At 35.8% G+C, this 7,317-nt stretch overlaps 1 protein-coding gene across 1 annotated transcript in view; it reads right to left on the bottom strand.

Annotated features, from left to right (window-relative positions):
- Window positions 1-7,317, bottom strand: part of LOC144959783 (uncharacterized) — a 32,184-nt gene that overhangs the window by 21,523 nt on the left and 3,344 nt on the right. The window lies entirely within an intron of this gene.

Genomic DNA, 7,317 nt, shown 5'->3' with positions numbered 1-7,317 from the left:
AATTTATTTAATGTAAGATTAACTGACCAATTGATAATGATGATAATTTTTGGTGTCGAATTGCCACAATCGTAACAAATTGAAAACGAAATGAATATGTTTATGTTGTGTATATCGCACGTGTGAAAGAAAGAGAGGAAGAGAGAGAGAGAGAGAGAGAGAGAGAGAGAGAGAGAGAGAGAGAGGGAGTGAGAGAGAGAGAGAGTGAGAGAGAATGAGAGAGAGAGAGAGAGAGAGAAAATAAGTAGGAGTGAAATATCTGTTCAATGTTACGGTTATCGTTTAACGTTATAACAAGTGTAACTAAATGACAAATTGCCATATTTATGGACAATAAAGACCTATTATTATAATTATTATTATTATTATTATTATTATTATTATTATTATTATTATTATTATTATTATTATTAACAAAATGTAAAAACTAAAAACAATAGCTTTGATGCTACGCCTATAATTTGTCTCAGAAAAATGTAATAAATAGGCATGGGGTAAAAGTAATACCGGGTATACTACGGATATAGTCGGTGTTAGGGTTGAGTGAGTTAAGGGCTGCTGCCGTCAGACCACTTCTGTACCTTAGTATACTGCTTGCTGGCTGTCATCTAAAGTCTATGCGACTAAGTTACGGTGTGCAAAACGTTCTTCCAAAAATACGCTAAACGGGAAAATACTTGATAAGTCATCCGTCAAACCACTAATCACGACAACTATCGCTTGACTTTCACAACGACAGATAATATCATTATCTGAAAACTATTAAACCGATGATGCCACGCTAAGCAATGGAGCAAGGGGAGACATAGAGATACGCAGATAGATAGATAGATAGTTAGATAGTAGATAAAATAGATAGACATGCGCGCGTGTGTGAATGAGAGAGAGAGAGAGAGAGAGAGAGAGAGAGAGAGAGAGAGAGAGATAAAAATCTAAACCATGTATATATAAATAATAATAACAATATTACAATCATATCATATACTTCATATCCGACTGTTTACTGTATCCAGAACAAACGGGTTTTGTTGTTTGAACATGGAGATGATAATTTAATCAATTTATCCGTTTTGAATACGAAGCTTAGCTAAGCAATGGAGCAATGGGGAGACAGAGAGATACGCAGAGAGATAGATAGATAGATAGATAGATAGATAGATAGATAGATAGATAGATAGATAGATAGATAGATAGATAGACAGATAGATAAAATAGATAGACATGCGCGCGTGTGTGAATAGAGAGAGAGAGAGAGAGATAGAGAGAGAGAGAGAGAGAGAGAGAGAGAGAGAGAGAGAGAGAGAGAGAGAGAGAGAGAGAAATCTAAACCATGTATATATAAATAATAATAACAATATTGCAATCATATACTTCATATCCGACTGTTTACTGTATCCAGAACAAACGGGTTTTGTAGTTTGAAAATGGAGATGATAATTTAATCCAAAAAAAATTGAGCATTTATATAGCTCAATATCCACTTAACGTGCTCAATGCGCTTTACAAGGGGTCCCTGGTCAACAGCAACATTTAACATGTAGGACGAGACATGGCGCCTGTTAGGCGATATTACAATTTTTCGGACAAAGACAACGCTGTTAACGGCCAGGTACTCATTTTACACCTGAGTACGGTGAGAGAATGTGAGTAAAGAGTCTTTTCCAAGGACTCAACTATGCGTCGAGCGAGGCTCTAACCCAGGACCTTCCGATCCGAAAGCGAGTGTCATACCACTAGACCACATAGCCGCACAATCAATTTATCCGTTTTGAATACGAAGCTTAACTCCACCTCCCGCCCACTCCCTACCTCCACACACACACACACGCACACACACACACACACACACATCGAGAAAGGGAGAACACGCAGTCAACACACAACGAAGAATAGATGAATAATTCATTGGGGTATGAATATGGATTATAAAGGATTTCAAATGAAATAGACGGCGTTTTATTGACGGAATCCCTACTCATACCCCCCCCCCCCCCCCCCCCCCCCCCCCCGCATTTTCAAAAGTTTGGCCAGAAAAATCATCCTTCAAATTAATATCGACCGATGAAAATTAAAATCATCCTCATCTTGCAAAAAAAAACAAAACAAACAAACTATCAAACCCGAGACCTTCTTTGAAGTCCTTGAAGTCCCAGGTTCGATAGTTTTTGCCAAGATGAGGGTAACTTTAACCGATCAATATTTATGGACGGACGAGTGCTTTTTTTTTTGGCCATTTTTTTTTTTTTTAAAAATTAAACGTGCTTTTTCAGAATCCGGCAATGCTACACATGTATTGTATCATGTTATCATTGTAATAACAAAAATTCATCCGATTATGAAAAGTATGCTATCACTTAGCAACGACGTGTTCACATTTGCAGGTCTGATAACCGAACGCAATTATGGGCTTGATTCAACATTGTTGTAGCCCTTCAAAGCCATTTGGCCCATGGAGCCGGAGTTTATACCGGTTTTCTATAGCATGAAACGGACAATAGCAATTGTTTATTGCTACCCTTTGGATAGGATGCTAGTCTATCGCAGAGTACATTCCGCCAGATCTAGCAGACTCTCATCGCACTCAGGTGTAAAATGAGTACCTGGCCTTTGACAGCTTTGTATATGTTGGAAGAAATATCGCCTAACAGGCGTCATGTCTTGTTCTGCATGTTACGAGTTGCTGTTGGTCAGGGACCTTTTGTAAAGCTCCGTGAGCACGTTTAGTGGATATTGCGCTATATAAAAGCTCGATTTATTATTAAAAAAAATAAATAAATAAATAAATATCCTAGGACATGCGAGGGTCAAACTTTCAATTTGAATCATAACACTACTACCTTATTGCATCCTTCTTTACCCCCAGATTCCCAAATGGAATCGGGACAGTCCCGGTTTTTTGGGGAACGGTTGGCCACTATGCTAGAGTAGAGTAGAAGTCCTGGCGAAAAGGATACCTCACATGTTTACTTGAGCTTTTATATAGCGCAATATCCACTAAATATGCTCAAAGCGCTTTACAAGGGGTCCCTGGCCAACAGCAACATTTAACATGTAGGACGAGACATGACGCCTGCCAGGCGATATTACACATTTTTCGGACTAAGACAAAGCTGTTAACGGCCAGGTACTCATTTTACACCTGAGTACGGTGAGAGAATGTGAGTAAAGAGCCTTCTCCAAGGACTCAACTATTCGCCGAGCGAGGCTCGAAGCCAGGACCTTCCGATCCGAAAGCGAGTGTCATACCACAAGACCACATAGCCGCACATGTTAAGGCTTCGGATGGAAAGAAGTCTTATATCAGAAGCCTTTACATTTTATGTTCATCTTTTCACTAGTATTTTCACAATGTGAGATCTCGGGCAGCCTCCACAGCTCAAAACAAAAAGTCCCTATAGATAGAATGCGCTTGGCTAAGAAGCTCATAACATTGCCAAAACTGTGTGTATCCATGAACGTTTATAGTCAGGTTAATACAGTTCAGTGAGCATTACTCATAACCGCGGATGGCAAAAACAATAACAAAGACCTGAGTGACGTCATCTTCGAACTATCTATAGATAGAATGAAGTTGACGTCACTCCGGGTTTTTTTTTTTTTTTTTTTGTCATCTACGTTTATGAATATTTCTCACTTAAACTGTATTATCTAGACTATAAAAGTTACACAAGAGTTTTGTGTGTTGGCCCGAGATATACTTCCGGATGGCAATGTTGTGAGCTTCTTAGCCGAGCTCATACTATCTATATTTTGTGGACCCCCTCCCCCTCTCCTCAGACAAAACAAAACAAAAACACCCGACTTCCAAGAAAGAAACCCGCATCTACACAAACTTCTAGATTTCTAACTTTAACTCTAGTCCTTCAGAGGTAGTCAGGAGTTTATCCAGTATTCTATAACGTGAAACGGGCAATTGCAAATGCTTGCTACCCTTTGGGATAGAACGTTAGTCTATCGCAAAGTACTTTTCGCCAGATATTATAACTGACCCAGCTACCCGGACAAACGGCAGAGGAATATATGGCACAGCTGGATTTCAAGTGTTGTATTAATGTTTTTGTTATTGGCTGAAGATAATAATAATAATAATATTAATAATAATAATAATATTAATAATAATAATAATAATATTAATAATAATAATAATAATAATAATAATAATAATAATAATAATAATAATAATAATAATAATAATAATAATAATAATAATAATAATAATAATAATAATAAAAATAATAATAACAATAATAATAATAATAATAATAATAATAATAATAATAATAATAATAATAAATAATAATAATAATATCACAGTGCAAAAAAAAAAAAAAAAAGGAATCTGGAGCAGATATGAGATAATCAGAGTCATCATGAATATTCAACAGGCTAAAAACCTTTCCAGCCCTGCCCAAACAACATGACGGCCATACCTGTTCTACCGACCAACCAATGACAAACGCAAAGCTAGGCATATAGTTATAGTCAAGGGTCATCTTAATCTATCGATACATAATGAAGGAATGTACAAAATATATACAACGGCTTTTTAAAAAAACAAACGCCATCGAATATGTTTCAGGCTCAAAACCCTTCTTCAGCCAATAATAACAATAACAATAATAATAATAATAATAATAATAATAATAATAATAATAATAATAATAATAATAATAATAATAATAATAATAATAATAATAATATTAATAATAATAATATTAATAATATTAATAATAATAATAATAATAATAATAATAATAATAATAATAATAATAATAATAATAATAATAATAATAATAACAATAATAATAATAACAATAATAATAATAATAATAATAATAATAATAATAATAATAATAATAATAATAATAATAATAATAATAATAATAATAATATTTTATCACAATACACAATCATTGAACATAAGCAGATGACGAGGACGAAGACATAGGAGCACGGATAGCTCCATTTTTTGTTTCTGAAAATATCTAAGTGACAAATTAAGGAACAGGCACTGGTGTCAGATACGGATTTTTATAACAGTGTGTCTGAAACAGTGCCAGACAAAGTAAAAAAGAAAAGAAGGAAAAAAAAAAGTCTACCTATAATATAGTCGAGTCCCAGGTTTGAGAATTTTGGACAAGATGAGGATCATATTCATCCACGAGTTTTCTGTTTTAAAAAAACGTATTTTCTGGGGCGGGGGTTAAGAGTACGTCAGCGATGAACATCTAGAGTGTAGAGTCACCTGACTGCTACATACATACGACTTCTACCACTATACTATACTATAATAATACTATGTAGTACACAGCCAAGACTGTCGGTGACAATGTGAGACTAGCACCGCTGACACTAATACATACCGTCATAAATAATAATACATATTCACCATTCCAAGACAAGAGACTGCTTGCTTACATCAACTTACGCATAAAGAAGTGAGTGACTTAGATAGGAGGATAGACGTTAAAATAAAATAAAATTCTGGCCTATGTGGTATTTTGAAAAGAAAGAAATAAACACAGAGAGAGAGAGAGAGAGAGAGAGAGAGAGAGAGAGAGAGAGAGAGAGAGAGAGAGAGAGAGAGAGAGAGAGAGAGAGCAACACACAAACAAACAACTTGTATTTAATGAATAATGAATCATCCTCTAATAAGCCCTACAACAGATGTAAGTAAAACGACTGTCCCAGAAATAATGTCAAACATGAGCATGGAATAAAAAAAACAAAACAACACAAACAGGGGAATAGAATGCAAAATGCAAACAGATGTTACATACACATCACATCTATTTTACCAAGGGGTCCACAAGGCTGGTTCTTTTCTTCACCATTTATAGACCAAGAAAAAGATAAATACCTATTTCTAATGACTTTCTGTCGTACATGCACCCCTAGTTGTATATCAATATCATTTAATAATCTTTTCTCTGACAAACATTTTTTGCTATTTTTTTTTTTTCTGGTTTAGTTTTTTAATGGCCCACAGACAAGTGGAAACCAGAATGGGGAAAAGTCGGGATTATGTGGTGGATGAGGTAAAACTCGGCTGTTACTGTTTATCCATTCTCGCAATAGTATGGGGATTAAATAGTTACAATTTATATATTTCTCTTTTATTCGAAATAACAACAATAGTGAAACATTTGGGGGACAGGCACTGGTGTGAGAAAAAGATCTGAAAAAAAGTGTGTATGAAACAGTGGCAGACAAAACATAAAGAAAAATCCAAGACAATTTCTGCTTTGATTTGTCTGACACGGTTTCATACACACTTTTCCACATCAGTATTTACATAATCAAATTACAGCTCGATATGACCTTCTGGGGTAAAAGATGGCCAAGTGAATAATGCGTTGGGGTTTTGTATTTGTTTTTTTTTAATGGCATACAAATACCTACCAGATTCCTAATGTAACCTTTCAAGACCATGAGGCCCGTGGAGCCAGAGATAATACCTGGTTCTTGTAGCTTTGAACAAACAGTTACAACAGTAGTAAGTAGTCCTTCAGAGCCATTGGGACCATGGAACCGGAGTTTATCCCGGATTCTATGGCGTGAAACAGACAACAACAATTGCTTGCTATCCTTTGGATAGGATGCTAGTCTATCACAAAGTACTTTCCACCAAATCTAACACTCAGCTACCCATTCACTGTTGGGTGGACAAGGGGGGTTCAGAACAAAATCTCAACTGCACCTGGGATTGAAATTGGTCCCGTTGCGTGTGAAGCGAGTGCTCTACCAACTGAGCTACATTTTGAATTGATGATTCATCCCAATGTAAATTTGGTCATATCTAATTCCCTAATGACTAATTCGTGTGTGTCGTGAAATGTGGATTTTAGGCAATGACAAACTATAGTGGATGGAACCAACTTGTATTTATTTTCAAGTCTGATAACCCGAGTCGTTATGGTCTCACGTCTCAGTGTTGTAATGGAAATACTCTCAAACCAACACAAAATATTGTCCACCGCAACAATGATACACCATACCCATAATTGTGTTCGGTTATCAGACCTGCAAATGTGCGTGCACAAAGGATAGGATGTTAACGACTAAGGTCTACGATTGGGAAGTGTGTGTGTGTGTGTGTGTGTGAGGGGGGATATGAGGATGTGCCCATTAGGGTTGAAGCGCTTTAAGGGTATGATAAAGAGATGTTATTGTTATTTATTCTTATCATACATAATGTGCGAAGGCCCTAGAGCTAACATGATACAATATAATACGCAATCAAAACTGATATAGCATTGTAATCAAATAACAGCCACCATAAGTTTAGTAATGTTCAAAACAACATTAGACACATAC

Source organism: Berghia stephanieae, chromosome 14 (genome assembly GCF_034508935.2).
Source record: "Berghia stephanieae isolate SIO BIC M18660-M18661 chromosome 14, UCSD_Bste_1.3, whole genome shotgun sequence".
Classification (NCBI taxonomy): domain Eukaryota; kingdom Metazoa; phylum Mollusca; class Gastropoda; order Nudibranchia; family Aeolidiidae; genus Berghia; species Berghia stephanieae.
This window is presented reverse-complemented; position numbering and strand designations above follow the sequence as displayed.